The 18,928-nt window shown below is 45.1% G+C and overlaps 1 protein-coding gene and 2 long non-coding RNA genes across 5 annotated transcripts in view; all 3 read right to left on the bottom strand.

Moving 5' to 3' along the window:
* LOC128790626 (aryl hydrocarbon receptor-like) overlaps positions 1–18,928 on the bottom strand; it is a gene marked incomplete at its 5' end in the record, with an annotated part of 198,505 nt that overhangs the window by 101,656 nt on the left and 77,921 nt on the right.
* On the bottom strand, positions 1,932–3,143 carry LOC128790463 (uncharacterized). Its single transcript, XR_008431764.1, has 2 exons — positions 3,079–3,143; positions 1,932–2,254 (listed from the first exon to the last, which is right to left on the bottom strand). It is a non-coding gene; the product is annotated as an uncharacterized LOC128790463 (long non-coding RNA).
* LOC128790462 (uncharacterized) lies at positions 6,210–9,288 on the bottom strand. Of its 3 annotated transcripts, none has more exons than XR_008431761.1 (3): positions 8,670–8,821; positions 7,682–7,845; positions 6,210–7,058 (listed from the first exon to the last, which is right to left on the bottom strand). It is a non-coding gene; the product is annotated as an uncharacterized LOC128790462 (long non-coding RNA). The 3 variants fall into 3 exon arrangements; XR_008431763.1 differs by lacking the exon at positions 6,210–7,058 and adding an exon at positions 9,249–9,288 and having other exon boundaries at positions 7,523–7,845; positions 8,670–8,769; XR_008431762.1 differs by lacking the exon at positions 6,210–7,058 and having other exon boundaries at positions 7,523–7,845.

Genomic DNA, 18,928 nt, shown 5'->3' with positions numbered 1-18,928 from the left:
AGAGCTGGGCAGGAGTGGGCAGAGAGCACGGCCATCTGCCAGCAGGTTGCAGCAGCTTGCCCAGGAAAGTGCAGTGTCCTTGGAATGTGCAGCAAATCTTATTTCCTGGCAAGGTCGGGCTAAGTGAGCAGTGCTGGTACACTTTCTCCTTGAGAACTGGAGCGGAAAAGCTTTTGGCTAAGATGTAGGCGACTAGAGAGGCAGAATACGCAGCTCCGGAGCTGGCCGAAAGCAAGTGCCGCTTGCCAGCGTCTTTCGGCAGAAGCGGCTCTTCCGAGCGCACCGCTGCCGATCCAGTGATCTGTGCGCGAAGTAGCCGCTTCTTGTCCTCCGGCAGCCGGAGATGGCGGTAGCTTGCAAGAGGCGAAGAACGAAGCCGCGAAGAAGCCGGCTTGTGTGCGAAGCTCGCAGACTGCTGCAAGACGGTGGCTGCTGCTCTCCTGCCTCTTGAATTCACTCTTGGCATGCCAATGAAAGGTGTTCCAGGACAAACTTTCCTGGGTTTTGATTTTATTTTTCATGCATCCCACCTGTCACGATCCGCTTTTTGCGGGGTGTCGTGATGGTTCTTTTCACCGATCCCAAAAGTGCAAAAAGGCAAACAACAAGGGACTATCAGTTAATCACAACAAATGCACCTTTATTAGGGGCCAAAACAGTAAATGCGATAGTGGGGATCGGAAAGGAGATAAAAGGAGAGAGAGAGAGAGAAGAGGGGTATGGGAATAGCTACCAACACAGGCGAGATCCTCAGTGGTCCGGACGATGGGGATCCGTCTGTCGTGTCGGGGGAGTCTCCGAAGTTCTGGTCGACTCGGGGCTCCAGTTATAGTCCACAGAGGAAAGAGGGGGGAGCAAGTGTAACAACGAAAGTCCATTGTAATCGCCACGCGGGAACAGCTGAGTCCACAGAAACCACCAAAGCAAGACGAATCCAATGAAGAATAAGTCCCTTTGAATCACTGAAGGGAAACAGGTCATGTCATTAGTGGTCAGACCACCAATTTCCCCTCCTCCCTATAGCAGGGGTCTCAGTCTCAGTCCTTGGGAGGAGGGTTCTCATTCTTTGTTTGTCACACTGGTAACGAGGCAGATGAGGGGTCTTCAATGAAGGACCCCGGGAGTCACCCCAAAAGTTCATTTGGCTTAAGAACGGAGATTAGAAGCAGGCCGCGCATCACGCTGTCCCGTGCTGGGTCCACGTCAGGTCTTTGCCAAGTCCTTGCCGAGTTCTTGCCAGGCCTTGTTCGGAACAGCTAGCATGACGGTTCAGTGGTTGCACCTGCACTGTGTCCTGTTCTAAGCCGGAACTGCAGTGGAGGAAGGGATTCTTTCTCGTGGCAATCGGAAGGCAGAATGGAAAATGAGGGGCTTCAGACGGGCTCTTACACCACCCCGTGACTGACGATTGCCCTCGAAAGATCTTCATCAGCAGGGTTCCATGGTGTCGTCGTGGAGTCTTCAGGACTCATCAAGTGTTGGCAGCACATTCCAGGGAAAAGGGAAGAGAAAAAGGAAAGGAAAGAGAAAACAGGAAAACTAAGACAAGAATTAAATCAGCAATAGTTTGTTTAAATAATAATCAATATTAATCAATTAAACAATAAATTGATCAAATAATAAACCAGTATAATCAATATTAAGCAGTAAAGTAATAAACCTAGTATCATCGATATTACTCAGTATAATTTTATAATCAAGAAACAAAAATAATTAAAACAGTGATTAAAACAAATCATAAAAGAAAATGATGTAAAACATATCTACCAACCCTATCATCTTCTTGTGTCTACAGTCCTGGGAACATCTATAGTGTAAAGGATGTCGGCCAAGTGGTGTGCATTAATTATAGATGTTAATTTTGTTCATCGTTTCATCATTCTCCAATTTACAATAAGCAAGATTACTGATAAAACAAAACCAATCATAACTAAAATCAGAAGAACAACAACGGGATGGCACAATTTGTTCAGGATACCGGTGGCGGTGGGTGACCACCCGGAAAGGGTATCCCACCACTTGTGCTCGGCATCACTTTCCACCCTTTCTACAACACGATGTATTTCTTGCACATCATGATGAACAGTTACCAGAGTTTTCTGTCCATTCTCCTTGATTTTTCCTAGGATCTCTATTAGATCTTGATGAAGTAATAGTTGCTTTACCAAAGTAAGGTTCATCCCAATGGGAGTAGGCAATAGCTTGTGAATCAACGTGAGATTGGATTCTAAAAGTTCATGTAAGGTAACTGGAGCTACAAAAGAAAAATCACATCCTGCAATTTTAGTAAAGTTGCAAGCACAATAATTTGAATGATTTTTAGTATCTACTACTGTACTTTCAATAAACACAGTATCACAAGCGGTTCTGAAGCAGGCACGCCCATTGCCTGTAGATACAAGGACTGTTTCAGAAGTCTCGTTAGGATGAATATCAAAATGACAGCTATTTTGTTCTGTGTCTAAACAGATATCTTGAGCTATAATTGCATTACCTTCACAGATAAACCCTAGTTGTTCTCGGATAGTACAGGACTCTAAATTGACAGTTTGCCATTTGTCATCAATTTGACGGGCCCATTCTCTATGTTCAGAAGGATAGAAAGTGGCTCCATCATGATTTAATCCTAATGCGATGCTAGGGAATATCAAATGCACTGAGGCATTGCTTATGGTCAGCACAAAATGCTGTGGCTGTGTTTGTGTTAGGGTCATAGGTAAAATTCACTAAATTCCACCAGGATTGGAAATCTCTTTCAAAGTCAGTGGCACTGTCCCAGACTATTTTCCTAATCTCAGTAGGAAAAGTGCCTTCTTCACCTTCTCTTATAATTGAGGCAGCAACTGACTGCATCCATAATTGAGCCTGGATACAGCTAAGAGCTAAGGAAACATTGCTTTGTGTGGCATTAAGTGCATCAAGGATCAATTTTTTATCCTTCACATTTATCTTTTCCCAATTTGGTAGAATGTTTGATAGCAACCACTGATGCGTTCCCAAGGCCGATAAGGACGACTGCAGTGGTTGCTGTATTTTGGTCAAATCTCTAGTCGGAGAAGCCAATTTATTCATTAATACCTCTGAACTGATTCCCAATTCTGTTCCCACAACACCAGTTAATGTCTCTTGGCACCCGTTTTTTAAGAGGGTTCCACTGTCGCAGCCAGGTTGTCCAAGCCTGAAAAGAGGTTTGCAAAAAGGGTGAACAAGCTGGTTGTATTTCTGAGACATTGTTTTGCATCAGCAATTTGACTTGTTTAAGAGACCATGCCGGATCAAATAATATCTGTTGTTGGCCAGTTTTCCTGATTATATATGGTCCAACTTCAAAAATTTTCGGGGTAAGCATAACTGGTGGCTGGGCTCGAGTGCTGGTAGTGGTGGTGGTATAAACCGTAGTAGATTGAGCTACAGCATTTATTATAAACTTAAAAGAAAGCCCTTTGGTGTTTTTTTTCCCCATAAACAAACCACTTCTGCAGTCTGTGTTAGTGTAAAATTGTGCCAACAATCCTGTACGCTTGGGTGCGTGCAGACCTTTTTGTGCTTAAAGAGATCCTTTCACTTTTTCTGCATGCTACCACAATTAGTTCAGACCACGGTCACTCAGCTGGTTTCTGGCCATGGGGTTGTGGTAGGATGCAGAAAAGTATTACCAGTTTGATCATGGATTAGGTGGTCTTCATGTCCCTCGGAGTTCTTCTGAAAAAGTAAACACAACAGAATTCTGCCGCCGAGAGGCAGAAAAGTTAGAATGATGGAATTATCCAGCATGTATTTGTCCAATGCTCTTTCCCTAGAGCACCAGAGGCTTCCCATGCATATTTATTCAGAGGGGGTTTTAGCACAAGTGCCACTAGTCCTATAGTAAGAGAGGTCCACCAGAACAGGTTGGCCAGGGTCATGAGCTGGATTATTAGGATCATTTGGTACAGAGCATAGGAGTCAGTGTAGATGCAGACCAAAGAGGAATTCTGTGCTTCTCGTTGAAAAACACTCCAGACAGCTATCAGCTCCCCAATGTGTGCACTACCTTCTCCCTCTGTAATCATTTGCTCACCAGAGGAAAAGTGGAGGGCTTCTGCCCTAGATTTCCATACTTTTCCTTTCCCTTTAGCAGAAGCATCAGTAAACCAAGAGTTTGCTGATTGTTTGGGGCAGAAAGGAGGGGTTACTTTGATTACAGAGGCAGGTTTGTCCAAGCTCTCCGTTTCTTGGATTGGTAAAGTTTTTACAGATCCTTCTGTCATTGAGAAGAAGTTACAGTAATGTTCAACCTGAGCATACCACTTTCTCACTAAGGCCCTCTGGGCCACCCCGTCAGGAGGGGGAGTCCCACTAGTGGCTGTCTTAATAACCTTGAAGGGGCCTCTCAATACAATTGGTTGTTCTCGTGCAATTTTTTCTACTTCTAGGAAAGCTAAGATAACCATCAACAATCCTTTTTCCCACGTAGTGTATCTTTTCTCAGCATCTTTGGAACCACGGGAGTAAAAACCAACAGGTCTTGTCAGACCCTCAGCACCCCGCTGCCATATGTGTACTGACAGCCCTGAGGAGGCAAATCCCCATTCCACCTGGAAAGGATCTGTAGGATGGATAGGGGTCACTGCTTGATGAGCTGTTGCTTCAAAAATCAGCAATTGCAATGCTGACTCCTGAGAAAGACTCCAATCCCATTTCACCCCTTTCCTCAACAAGTCATAAAGGGGAACAAATGGGTCCTTCTGCTTACTAGGAAATCTATCTGGTCTTTCTACAGGAGATACAGCTGCTATCGTTTTTGGAAGGAGAATTGCTGTAGGTTTGAGTGATTCTGGAAGCCCACAAATTCAAGGGGTCGTTATCTCGGGCTTCACAGGTAATTGCATCAGGGATTCAAAGTCAGGAATTAATTTCTTTTTGAGAGTCATTTGCAGGCAAGCAGCTTTGTGCACATTTTCCAAGAGTTGGTCGGGGGTACTAATTCTAGCTATGGGATCTCCCCTTTCCAAGGGGCTTGTTCCCCCGGCCCAAAAAGCTGCACGCTGTGTCAGGGACCATGTGTCACCTTTCTCTCCTGTTGTTAAGAAGACACCATGTCCCCAGTACCCACTGGCTTCCTGTTCAGTTAATTGAATTTGATCACCACCAGTGAGGGACACCCGGAAAACATATTCTGTTTCTGATTCATGTGGAGGGTGTCCATATTCCCTTTTAAGCTTAGCTAGCTCAGTGGCAGTGTTTAGTTGTGATGGTATGTGTTTGGTTGTGATGTGAGGTTGGAGATCATCATCACTGAGATAGCTATACACTGAGATAGTTTTAATCAAGGGTCTCAAGTGATGGCAGCCATGTTCCCCACAATTACTTGCTGCTTCAAGTTCTTGATGAGGATAGATTTGTTTCACGTGAGGAGTTTCCTTCTCCTCAGGCTCTGTAGAGGAATCAGCATGATGTGATTTGTTAACATGTTCCTCTGTTAAGGCAGCTCGCAATGCATAGATCACATCTTTTGCTTCATAGAACTGTTTTTGCAAAATTTCAACTAGATTTTGAAGGGAGTCTATTAGAGCATGTTCCTCACTTCTTCGCTCGAAGCCATTTTCTATAGCTGCCGGAAGACAAGCTCCCAAAACTGAGCATAAGGTAGTTTTATTTTTGCCCAGTTTGAATTTTGTTTCATGTTGTAATGAACACACTCTATCAATAACATTTTCTAAGTTCAACCAATTACTCTGTGCCCATTTTTCTCCTTCCGTAGAAGGTCTGGCATTGTGTTTGGCTAGCAGTGCATAAAATTCAGCTTTAATTTCAAGGCTAAGATTGTCACTCATTTTGTGAAGGGACCAAAACCACGACAGGGAGCTACAAACTTAAGTTCCACAAAACTACACAGCCCTCGCTGTGTCGCCCTTCGCTTCCCTGGCTGGGTGAAAGGACAATAATCTGCCTGGGAGGCTCTGCTTAGTTGCTTCAAGTTGTCCCTTCCTTCCCAGACCAGATACACAACAACAACAAAACAAGTGTCCCGCCTTTTGCACTAGTGGATCCTTTGTGAATTTCCAAAGACAGTGTGGGTGCCTTTTCAGCTGCAGCCCTTCTGTCTAGACAGAAATCCTGTCCGTGACGCCAATTTTAATGTCACGATCCGCTTCTTGCGGGGTGTCGTGATGGTTCTTTTCACCGATCCCAAAAGTGCAAAAAGGCAAGCAACAAGGGACTATCAGTTAATCACAACAAATGCACCTTTATTAGGGGCCAAAACAGTAAATGCGATAGTGGGGATCGGAAAGGAGATAAAAGGAGAGAGAGAGAGAGAAGAGGGGTATGGGAATAGCTACCAACACAGGCGAGATCCTCAGTGGTCCGGACGATGGGGATCCGTCTGTCGTGTCGGGGGAGTCTCCGAAGTTCTGGTCGACTCGGGGCTCCAGTTATAGTCCACAGAGGAAAGAGGGGGGAGCAAGTGTAACAACGAAAGTCCATTGTAATCGCCACGCGGGAACAGCTGAGTCCACAGAAACCACCAAAGCAAGACGAATACAATGAAGAATAAGTCCCTTTGAATCACTGAAGGGAAACAGGTCATGTCATTAGTGGTCAGACCACCAATTTCCCCTCCTCCCTATAGCAGGGGTCTCAGTCTCAGTCCTTGGGAGGAGGGTTCTCATTCTTTGTTTGTCACACTGGTAACGAGGCAGATGAGGGGTCTTCAATGAAGGACCCCGGGAGTCACCCCGAAAGTTCATTTGGCTTAAGAACGGAGATTAGAAGCAGGCCGCGCATCACGCTGTCCCGTGCTGGGTCCACGTCAGGTCTTTGCCAAGTCCTTGCCGAGTTCTTGCCAGGCCTTGTTCGGAACAGCTAGCATGACGGTTCAGTGGTTGCACCTGCACTGTGTCCTGTTCTAAGCCGGAACTGCAGTGGAGGAAGGGATTCTTTCTCGTGGCAATCGGAAGGCAGAATGGGAAAATGAGGGGCTTCAGACGGGCTCTTACACCACCCCGTGACTGACGATTGCCCTCGAAAGATCTTCATCAGCAGGGTTCCATGGTGTCGTCGTGGAGTCTTCAGGACTCATCAAGTGTTGGCAGCACATTCCAGGGAAAAGGGAAGAGAAAAAGGAAAGGAAAGAGAAAACAGGAAAACTAAGACAAGAATTAAATCAGCAATAGTTTGTTTAAATAATAATCAATATTAATCAATTAAACAATAAATTGATCAAATAATAAACCAGTATAATCAATATTAAGCAGTAAAGTAATAAACCTAGTATCATCGATATTACTCAGTATAATTTTATAATCAAGAAACAAAAATAATTAAAACAGTGATTAAAACAAATCATAAAAGAAAATGATGTAAAACATATCTACCAACCCTATCATCTTCTTGTGTCTACAGTCCTGGGAACATCTATAGTGTAAAGGATGTCGGCCAAGTGGTGTGCATTAATTATAGATGTTAATTTTGTTCATCGTTTCATCATTCTCCAATTTACAATAAGCAAGATTACTGATAAAACAAAACCAATCATAACTAAAATCAGAAGAACAACAACGGGATGGCACAATTTGTTCAGGATACCGGTGGCGGTGGGTGACCACCCGGAAAGGGTATCCCACCACTTGTGCTCGGCATCACTTTCCACCCTTTCTACAACACGATGTATTTCTTGCACATCATGATGAACAGTTACCAGAGTTTTCTGTCCATTCTCCTTGATTTTTCCTAGGATCTCTATTAGATCTTGATGAAGTAATAGTTGCTTTACCAAAGTAAGGTTCATCCCAATGGGAGTAGGCAATAGCTTGTGAATCAACGTGAGATTGGATTCTAAAAGTTCATGTAAGGTAACTGGAGCTACAAAAGAAAAATCACATCCTGCAATTTTAGTAAAGTTGCAAGCACAATAATTTGAATGATTTTTAGTATCTACTACTGTACTTTCAATAAACACAGTATCACAAGCGGTTCTGAAGCAGGCACGCCCATTGCCTGTAGATACAAGGACTGTTTCAGAAGTCTCGTTAGGATGAATATCAAAATGACAGCTATTTTGTTCTGTGTCTAAACAGATATCTTGAGCTATAATTGCATTACCTTCACAGATAAACCCTAGTTGTTCTCGGATAGTACAGGACTCTAAATTGACAGTTTGCCATTTGTCATCAATTTGACGGGCCCATTCTCTATGTTCAGAAGGATAGAAAGTGGCTCCATCATGATTTAATCCTAATGCGATGCTAGGGAATATCAAATGCACTGAGGCATTGCTTATGGTCAGCACAAAATGCTGTGGCTGTGTTTGTGTTAGGGTCATAGGTAAAATTCACTAAATTCCACCAGGATTGGAAATCTCTTTCAAAGTCAGTGGCACTGTCCCAGACTATTTTCCTAATCTCAGTAGGAAAAGTGCCTTCTTCACCTTCTCTTATAATTGAGGCAGCAACTGACTGCATCCATAATTGAGCCTGGATACAGCTAAGAGCTAAGGAAACATTGCTTTGTGTGGCATTAAGTGCATCAAGGATCAATTTTTTATCCTTCACATTTATCTTTTCCCAATTTGGTAGAATGTTTGATAGCAAGCACTGATGTGTTCCCAAGGCCGATAAGGACGACTGCAGTGGTTGCTGTATTTTGGTCAAATCTCTAGTCGGAGAAGCCAATTTATTCATTAATACCTCTGAACTGATTCCCAATTCTGTTCCCACAACACCAGTTAATGTCTCTTGGCACCCGTTTTTTAGGAGGGTTCCACTGTCGCAGCCAGGTTGTCCAAGCCTGAAAAGAGGTTTGCAAAAAGGGTGAACAAGCTGGTTGTATTTCTGAGACATTGTTTTGCATCAGCAATTTGACTTGTTTAAGAGACCATGCCGGATCAAATAATATCTGTTGTTGGCCAGTTTTCCTCATTATATATGGTCCAACTTCAAAAATTTTCGGGGTAAGCATAACTGGTGGCTGGGCTCGAGTGCTGGTAGTGGTGGTGGTATAAACCGTAGTAGATTGAGCTACAGCATTTATTATAAACTTAAAAGAAAGCCCTTTGGTGTTGTTTTTTCCCCATAAACAAACCACTTCTGCAGTCTGTGTTAGTGTAAAATTGTGCCAACAATCCTGTACGCTTGGGTGCGTGCAGACCTTTTTGTGCTTAAAGAGATCCTTTCACTTTTTCTGCATGCTACCACAATTAGTTCAGACCACGGTCACTCAGCTGGTTTCTGGCCATGGGGTTGTGGTAGGATGCAGAAAAGTATTACCAGTTTGATCATGGATTAGGTGGTCTTCATGTCCCTCGGAGTTCTTCTGAAAAAGTAAACACAACAGAATTCTGCCGCCGAGAGGCAGAAAAGTTAGAATGATGGAATTATCCAGCATGTATTTGTCCAATGCTCTTTCCCTAGAGCACCAGAGGCTTCCCATGCATATTTATTCAGAGGGGGTTTTAGCACAAGTGCTACTAGTCCTATAGTAAGAGAGGTCCACCAGAACAGGTTGGCCAGGGTCATGAGCTGGATTATTAGGATCATTTGGTACAGAGCATAGGAGTCAGTGTAGATGCAGACCAAAGAGGAATTCTGTGCTTCTCGTTGAAAAACACTCCAGACAGCTATCAGCTCCCCAGTGTGTGCACTACCTTCTCCCTCTGTAATCATTTGCTCACCAGAGGAAAAGTGGAGGGCTTCTGCCCTAGATTTCCATACTTTTCCTTTCCCTTTAGCAGAAGCATCAGTAAACCAAGAGTTTGCTGATTGTTTGGGGCAGAAAGGAGGGGTAACTTTGATTACAGAGGCAGGTTTGTCCAAGCTCTCCGTTTCTTGGATTGGTAAAGTTTTTACAGATCCTTCTGTCATTGAGAAGAAGTTACAGTAATGTTCAACCTGAGCATACCACTTTCTCACTGAGGCCCTCTGGGCCACCCCGTCAGGAGGGGGAGTCCCACTAGTGGCTGTCTTAATAACCTTGAAGGGGCCTCTCAATACAATTGGTTGTTCTCGTGCAATTTTTTCTACTTCTAGGAAAGCTAAGATAACCATCAACAATCCTTTTTCCCACGTAGTGTATCTTTTCTCAGCATCTTTGGAACCACGGGAGTAAAAACCAACAGGTCTTGTCAGACCCTCAGCACCCCGCTGCCATATGTGTACTGACAGCCCTGAGGAGGCAAATCCCCATTCCACCTGGAAAGGATCTGTAGGATGGATAGGGGTCTGCAACTGCTTCATGAGCTGTTGCTTCAAAAATCAGCAATTGCAATGCTGACTCCTGAGAAAGACTCCAATCCCATTTCACCCCTTTCCTCAACAAGTCATAAAGGGGAACAAATGGGTCCTTCTGCTTACTAGGAAATCTATCTGGTCTTTCTACAGGAGATACAGCTGCTATCGTTTTTGGAAGGAGAATTGCTGTAGGTTTGAGTGATTCTGGAAGCCCACAAATTCAAGGGGTCGTTATCTCGGGCTTCACAGGTAATTGCATCAGGGATTCAAAGTCAGGAATTAATTTCTTTTTGAGAGTCATTTGCAGGCAAGCAGCTTTGTGCACATTTTCCAAGAGTTGGTCGGGGGTACTAATTCTAGCTATGGGATCTCCCCTTTCCAAGGGGCTTGTTCCCCCGGCCCAAAAAGCTGCACGCTGTGTCAGGGACCATGTGTCACCTTTCTCTCCTGTTGTTAAGAAGACACCATGTCCCCAGTACCCACTGGCTTCCTGTTCAGTTAATTGAATTTGATCACCACCAGTGAGGGACACCCGGAAAACATATTCTGTTTCTGATTCATGTGGAGGGTGTCCATATTCCCTTTTAAGCTTAGCTAGCTCAGTGGCAGTGTTTAGTTGTGATGGTATGTGTTTGGTTGTGATGTGAGGTTGGAGATCATCATCACTGAGATAGCTATACACTGAGATAGTTTTAATCAAGGGTCTCAAGTGATGGCAGCCATGTTCCCCACAATTACTTGCTGCTTCAAGTTCTTGATGAGGATAGATTTGTTTCACGTGAGGAGTTTCCTTCTCCTCAGGCTCTGTAGAGGAATCAGCATGATGTGATTTGTTAACATGTTCCTCTGTTAAGGCAGCTCGCAATGCATAGATCACATCTTTTGCTTCATAGAACTGTTTTTGCAAAATTTCAACTAGATTTTGAAGGGAGTCTATTAGAGCATGTTCCTCACTTCTTCGCTCGAAGCCATTTTCTATAGCTGCCGGAAGACAAGCTCCCAAAACTGAGCATAAGGTAGTTTTATTTTTGCCCAGTTTGAATTTTGTTTCATGTTGTAATGAACACACTCTATCAATAACATTTTCTAAGTTCAACCAATTACTCTGTGCCCATTTTTCTCCTTCCGTAGAAGGTCTGGCATTGTGTTTGGCTAGCAGTGCATAAAATTCAGCTTTAATTTCAAGGCTAAGATTGTCACTCATTTTGTGAAGGGACCAAAACCACGACAGGGAGCTACAAACTTAAGTTCCACAAAACTACACAGCCCTCGCTGTGTCGCCCTTCGCTTCCCTGGCTGGGTGAAAGGACAATAATCTGCCTGGGAGGCTCTGCTTAGTTGCTTCAAGTTGTCCCTTCCTTCCCAGACCAGATACACAACAACAACAAAACAAGTGTCCCGCCTTTTGCACTAGTGGATCCTTTGTGAATTTCCAAAGACAGTGTGGGTGCCTTTTCAGCTGCAGCCCTTCTGTCTAGACAGAAATCCTGTCCGTGACGCCAATTTTAATGTCACGATCCGCTTCTTGCGGGGTGTCGTGATGGTTCTTTTCACCGATCCCAAAAGTGCAAAAAGGCAAGCAACAAGGGACTATCAGTTAATCACAACAAATGCACCTTTATTAGGGGCCAAAACAGTAAATGCGATAGTGGGGATCGGAAAGGAGATAAAAGGAGAGAGAGAGAGAGAAGAGGGGTATGGGAATAGCTACCAACACAGGCGAGATCCTCAGTGGTCCGGACGATGGGGATCCGTCTGTCGTGTCGGGGGAGTCTCCGAAGTTCTGGTCGACTCGGGGCTCCAGTTATAGTCCACAGAGGAAAGAGGGGGGAGCAAGTGTAACAACGAAAGTCCATTGTAATCGCCACGCGGGAACAGCTGAGTCCACAGAAACCACCAAAGCAAGACGAATACAATGAAGAATAAGTCCCTTTGAATCACTGAAGGGAAACAGGTCATGTCATTAGTGGTCAGACCACCAATTTCCCCTCCTCCCTATAGCAGGGGTCTCAGTCTCAGTCCTTGGGAGGAGGGTTCTCATTCTTTGTTTGTCACAGTGGCAACGAGGCACCTGCTAGTGCGGGTAGTGCGCATGCGCGGGGCAGCTCAGCCACACTGCCTGATAGTGCGGGTAGTGCGCATGCTCGGGGCGGCTAGCAGCCACTCTACCTGATAGAGCGGGTGGGGCGCATGCGCAGGGCAGCTCTCAGCCACACTACCTGATAGTGCGGGTAGTGCGCGCTCTACCTGATAGAGCGGGTGGTGCGCATGCGTGGCACGGGCTGTCCCTGGCGAGCGGGGGGAGCGCGGCGCGGGGCTTAAGTCGGGGCTTGCAAAGGTGCTTTAGGCGCAGCCCAGCTGATAGCGCAGCGGGCGCGCGGGCACAAGCCGCGTTTTGAGGAGCTGCATTGAACGCCGCTAGCTGATAGCGCAGCTGGTGGGAGCGTGGTACAAGCTAGGAGTTACAAGCACCGCTTACAAGCATCGCTAGTTGGTAAAAAGCTTGCAAAAGTAGCCAGCGAGCCCGGCTGGGCTAAGAGTTAAGTGTTTGTTATACAATAGCACTGCCCTTCAGTGTGAAAAGCTGTCACTGGTGTAGGAGGAGGGGTTGGGGAAGGCAGTCTAGGGTTGCCATGGGAAACAGCAGTTGTATGAGTTCTCCACTGTGGCAAGCACATTTCTCTCTCTCTCAGGATTTTTTATTGAGGTGCACAGAGAGAAATGAAAGAGAAAACAATTTCTATTTCTGCTCCATGTTTTTCTCTTGTGGAATGTGTTTGGAGAATTGTTTACCTGGAGTGAGCTCTTGGTTGGATCATGGTGGATTGTTTGGGCCTGAGAGCCAATCGGATCCACCTGTGTCTGGGCTCTGGAGAACAGGGTCACGAGTTGTGAGTTAGTTAGATATGATAGTTAGAGAAAGTAGCATGTAGTATTTAGTATCCTCTTTTATATAGCATATTAATGTGTTATAACATAATTATAATAAAGCAATCATTTAGCCTTCTGAAATGGAGTTAGACATCATCATTCTTCCCATTGGGTTCGCCGACGTCAACAACAAGTGGTGACCCCGAACGTTGGATGAAGAACCAGGACCTGGATCGGTCCACAACCGTGATTTAACACGGGAAAGGAGGTGAACCCTCTTGAAAAGGCATGTCCGACGTCCCTGCGAGGGATAGGGGAGGTAAGACGCCGTGGGAACTGTGATAAACTGTGGTAACTTGTTTGTTCATCAAAAGAATTGGAATATTAAAGGAGGAAATATAAAAATTAAAGTATGATTAATCACCATATAGGGAGCTTTTTGTAGCTTTTTTGCAGACACAGGCTAAGGATGTCGGGGGATGGCCGGAGCTGATTATGAAATCAGCGACCACCAGGCAACGGCCACCGGACTAGACAACGTAGGAGTGCTCCGGGTATGCCCATCACTGTCCAGAACCGATTGTGAAATCAGCGATCACCTGCCTCGACACAACGCAGAAACGACGCAGAGAGATGCTCAAGCTACGCACACTGCTATCGCAAAAGACACGAATTAAGAAACCTCCAAGAAACTATAAAAAGAAACTGAATAAGGGAGTGGGGTGTGGGGCACTGCAGTATGGGACACTGCAGGAGGGGCGGTTAGGAGACCCCTACCCACCCAGCGCTGTTTTGCTTGCTACTGCTTGCTGTAATTAATAAAATTCTAATTGACCTTAAAAAGGCTGAATCAAATTATTCGCCTCAATTTATCACAATTTGGTGCCGTGACTCGGATAAAGGAAACCCGGGAGGGAGGCCCCACTAGGGTGAGGCGCCCCACCGCCTTTTTGCGGTGGACCTAAGGGGGGCTTCCTCCTTGGGCCTTTACTGACGAACCTAAAACTCAGTAGCAAGCAAAGGTACCCCCGTTAATCTTTGTGCACGAAGAACCGCGGAAGAGTGAACACGCAGGAAGCGTAAGTAGCCCCCAGTGGGTGGTGGGCCTCTTTTCCCGGTGGGTGGTGGGCCTCCTTTTTCCAGGGTTGATTAAAACCTGCTGGATTGAGGGATTAATATTCCAAGAGCATCCAGGGTTGATTCAAACCTGCTGGATTGAGGGACTAATGTTCCAAGAGCATCCAGGGTTGGGGGACGTAGGAGGGGGGGAGCTGCACCCCCCTCGGCGTCGAGTTACCCTCGGTGGGGAGGCTCCTGGGTTAGGAGGAGAGCAAGCGGGCCTAACCCAGATGCGGAGGTGGACTGCGTCAAAGTTCCTGGGGCGGGGGATCCCCAGAGAAACTTCCCCAAGTTTCGGCTTACTAATTTAGTATAAGTGTATGTGCTCGGTGGGCCCCGTACAAGCGGGCTCCGGAATGCGTGTGCATGTGAAAAAGACAGTGGGCCCCGTACAAGCGGGCTCCGGAGTGCATGTGGAAGGGACAAAGCCTCGACCCCGGAAACGGGGTCTTTAAGAGTCGTTTAGGGGTGTGTAGTCCCGGGGTGATTGAGGTGAATAAGAAGACACACAGGGCGAAGCCCCGGTGGAGAAACGGAGGCGCCGGAAAGACGTGAGTAGTCCGGTCTGCTCGGTCGCTCGGTCAGGGGTGGGAGTCCTGGAGTGTAGCAAATGCGAATGTGTGTGTGAGAGGGGAACTGGCAGCTCAGATTCCCCAAGTGAGTGTGGACCCCATAGTAGTGCGTTTCCCATATCCGGCGACGGAGTGGGCCACGAATTGGGGGAAGCGACTGTCGTATTGTTTGTGTTGAGTGTGAGAAGGCACTCTAGAAGATGGGTCAGAGAAAAAGTAAATCTGCTGAACCCATGGGTGGGAGAATCTCAGTAAAACTTCCACTAGGCTTAATGGTAGAGTATTGGGATGCCTTTCCTTCTAGAAAAGGAAAAGATAAGGTTAAAATGATCCATTATTGTATGGAAATTTGGGGAGGTAAACAAATAAGGGAAGACCAGCTGTATTTGCCCGTGTTTGGGTCGTTTGAGGATTGGATCTGTCAAGCTCTAAATATATATATATATATTAACTCCAAAGAGCCCTTTAACCAAGAGGAGAGTGAATATGCAGCTCTTTGGATAGTGGGAGAGATTGAAGAAAGCTTTCCAGTTGTATTCAGGGGTGGACCCCAATACGCCAGAAGGGGAGACACTTTTGAAGGTGCATTTTGTAGTCAATTCTTGGGTAGACATTCGGAAGGAGTTGGAGAAATTAGAAGAATGGCAGGCGATAGAATTGGATGAGTTGTTGTGAGAGGCTCAAAAGGTGTGTGTTGGGAGAGAGGATGAGAGTTTTAAAAAGCAGTCTGGAATCGTGTTAGCAGCAGTGCGGGGGGACAACAGAATCCCCAAAGGGGAACTGGAGGTCAGTCCAGAGATCGGAATGACGTCCAGCGAAGTTGGTTTGAAGGGAAGTCGAGAGGTGGAGAGAGCATTGTTTGTTTCTATTGTGGGAAGAAGGGACACATGAGGAGAGAGTGTCGGCAGAAGATTGCTGATGAGGAACAGTTCAAAGAAGATTAGGGGGGTCCGGGGCTCTATCTGCTGGGGACAAGAGAAAGAACAGAGCCCCTGGTAAAATTAAAAATAGGTCCCCAGCAACGAGAATATGAGTTCCTTGTGGACTCAGGGGCGGAGAGATCAACCGTCCAGACCCTTCCCCAAGGGTGTAAGATTTCACCTGAAATAATACAGGTGACTGGGGCCAAAGGGGAACCCTTTGGAGTACCTGTAATTAAGGATGTACTCTTAGAAAGTGATTCTAAATTAGGAATTGGGTCATTTTTACTAGTTCCAGAAGCAGATTAAAACTATATCCTCTCTGAGTTGAAGACGAGAAAAAGATTAACCCAGAAGTTTGGTATACCCCCGACAGTGTGGGGAAATTAAATATTGAACCCTTTGAGGAAACTATCAGGAACCCAGAAATCCCTGTCAGGATTCGGCAATATCCCATACCCAAAGAGGGGAGGGAAGGACTAAAAACAGAAATAAAGAGACTTTTGGAAAAGGGACTTTTAGAACCCTGTATGTCCCCTTTCAATACCCCCATCCTGCCGGTAAAGAAACCGAATGACAGTTACAGATTGGTGCATGACTTGCGGGAAATTAATAAAAGAACAGTTGAAAGATTCCCGGTCGTAGCCAATCCACATACTATTTTAAGCCAACTTGGCCCAGAAAACCAGTGGTATAGTGTAATAGATCTTAAAGATGCTTTTTGGGCCTGTCCCCTTAAGGAAACCTCTAGAGATTATTTTGCTTTTGAATGGGAAGACCCGGATACACATAGAAAACAACAATTGAGGTGGACAGTCCTTCCCCAGGGGTTTACCGAATCCCCAAATTTGTTTGGGCAAGCTCTGGAACAAATATTGGCAGAATATTCACAGGGGGAGGGGATTGTGCTTCTACAATATGTAGATGATTTATTAATTGCAGGGAAAGAAGAAGAAAGAGTAAGGGAAGAAACTATAAAACTCCTAAATTATTTAAGCCTTAAGGGACTCAAAGTTTCAAAGTCAAAATTACAATTTGTGGAAGAGGAAGTTAAATACCTCGGACACTGGCTGACTCAGGGGACTAAGAAATTGGATACTGATAGAGTCCAAGGAATACTTTCCCTGGAAGCTCCAAAAACTAAAAGGCAGGTTCGACAGTTACTGGGACTTTTTGGGTATTGCAGACAATGGATTGAAAATTTTAGTGGGAAAGTTAAATTTCTGTATGAAAAATTAACAACAGACGGGCTATTAAAATAGAGCTCCGAGGATGAGACCTGGTTAAAATCATTAAAAACGGAATTGGTCAATGTCCCGGTTCTCAGCCTCCCGGATCTAAAAAGACCATTCTTTTTATTCATTAATGTCAAGGAAGGGGTGGCATACGGGGTGTTAGCCCAGGAATGGGCTGGAGGAAAGAAACCAGTGACATATCTTTCAAAGCTTCTCGACCCTGTTAGCCGAGGGTGGCCTGCCTGTCTGCAATCGATAGTGGCTGCTGCCCTTTTGGTAGAAGAAGCAGGAAAGATAACTTTTGGGAGTGAACTGAAGGTTCTATCTCCTCATAACATCCGTGGAGTACTACAACAAAAAGCGGATAAATGGATAACAGATGCCAGCCTCCTAAAGTATGTAGGCATCCTAATTTCCTCTCCTAGGTTAAGTATTGAAACCACAAGCTTACAAAATCCAGCCCAGTTTCTATATGGGGAACCAGTTGTGGGACTAACTCAAGATTGTCTTTTGCAAATAGAGGAACAAACAAAAATAAGACCAGATCTCAAAGAGAAGGAAAAAGAGGGAGGCAAGTGGATACTACCGGATGGGCGGGAGGTACTCCCAAAAGGAATGGCAATAAGGGTCCTGCAAGCAATTCATGAGAAAACCCACTGGGGAACTCAAGCCCTGGTTGACCAATTTGCAATTAAATATATGTGTATAGGGGTCTATAATCTTGCAAAACAGGTAGCCCAACAATGTTTAACCTGTCAAAAAATAAATAAACAACAATTAATAGAAAGACCAATGGGCGGAAGGGAACTGGCACAACGACCCTTTTCACATATACAAATAGATTTTACAGAATTACCAAAAGTGGGGAGGTATAAATATCTATTGGTACTGGTAGACCACTTAACCCATTACGTGGAAGCTTATCCTATGGCCCGAGCTACTTCGAACACTGTGGTAAAAGTATTATTAGAGCAAATTATCCCCCGGTATGGATTAATTGAGTGTTTAGACTCAGACCGGGGACCCCATTACACCTCTAAAATTGCAAAAGATGTCCTGACAGCTTTGGGGACTCAATGGAAATATCACACCGTATGGCATCCACAGAGCTCGGGAGGGTGGAAAGAATGAATGGAGAAATTAAAAAAAAAAAAAAAAAAAAAAAAAACAACTCACAAAGTTAAATGCTAGAAACAAAAAATGTCATGGGTTAAGTGCCTACCTCTTGCCTTATTGAACATTCGAACTCAACCCCGAACTGATGTGGGGATCTCCCCATTTGAAATGCTATTTGGAATGCCTTATGATATGGAAGCCCCCACAGATCACCCCTGCCTAAAAGATTCTCATATTAAATTCTACATTACCCAAATTATGAGCAGAAGGCAGGAATTGAGGAAGAAAGGAGTGTTGGCACAGAGACCACCTCTGGATATCACAATCCATAAGATAAAACCAGGGGATCAAGTACTTATTAAGTCTTGGAAGGAAGATTCCTTAACTCCATGTGGGGAAGGTCCTTTTCTTGTTTTGCTTACCACAGAAACGGCAGTCAGGACGGCCGAAAAGGGGTGGACTCACGCCAGCCGAGTGAAAGGCCCGGTTGCCACAAATAACCAGTGGAGAGTGACTAGCCAGCCTGGGAACTTGAAAGTGACTCTTAAGAAAAACTAATGAACTCTGTGGACATTATACAAATCAACCATAAGGGGAAGCAAAGGGATACAATTACAAACTAGCTAAAGACTATATAGTGATTTGTAATAAGGAAGGTTGTGGAGATTGTTACCCTTTTGTGTGCTTTATATGTAAAATTTGCCAAGAACGGTGGTAGGTCCATTGCCAGAGGGGAAGACCACCAATTGGGGTTTGTACTGAGTGCTATAAAACTCAGCGAAAACTAACTGAAACTGTGCTAAGGATAGGAGAATTGGAAAATCGGTGGGTCAGTTTTGGATCTGAGTGGTGGGAAATATTCTTGTTTTCATACTAACGAGCCCACT

The sequence above is a fragment of the Vidua chalybeata genome, chromosome 7 (genome assembly GCF_026979565.1).
Source record: "Vidua chalybeata isolate OUT-0048 chromosome 7, bVidCha1 merged haplotype, whole genome shotgun sequence".
NCBI lineage: Eukaryota > Metazoa > Chordata > Aves > Passeriformes > Viduidae > Vidua > Vidua chalybeata.
Note: the sequence above shows the minus strand (reverse complement) of the source record. Positions and strands in the feature narration are given on the sequence as shown.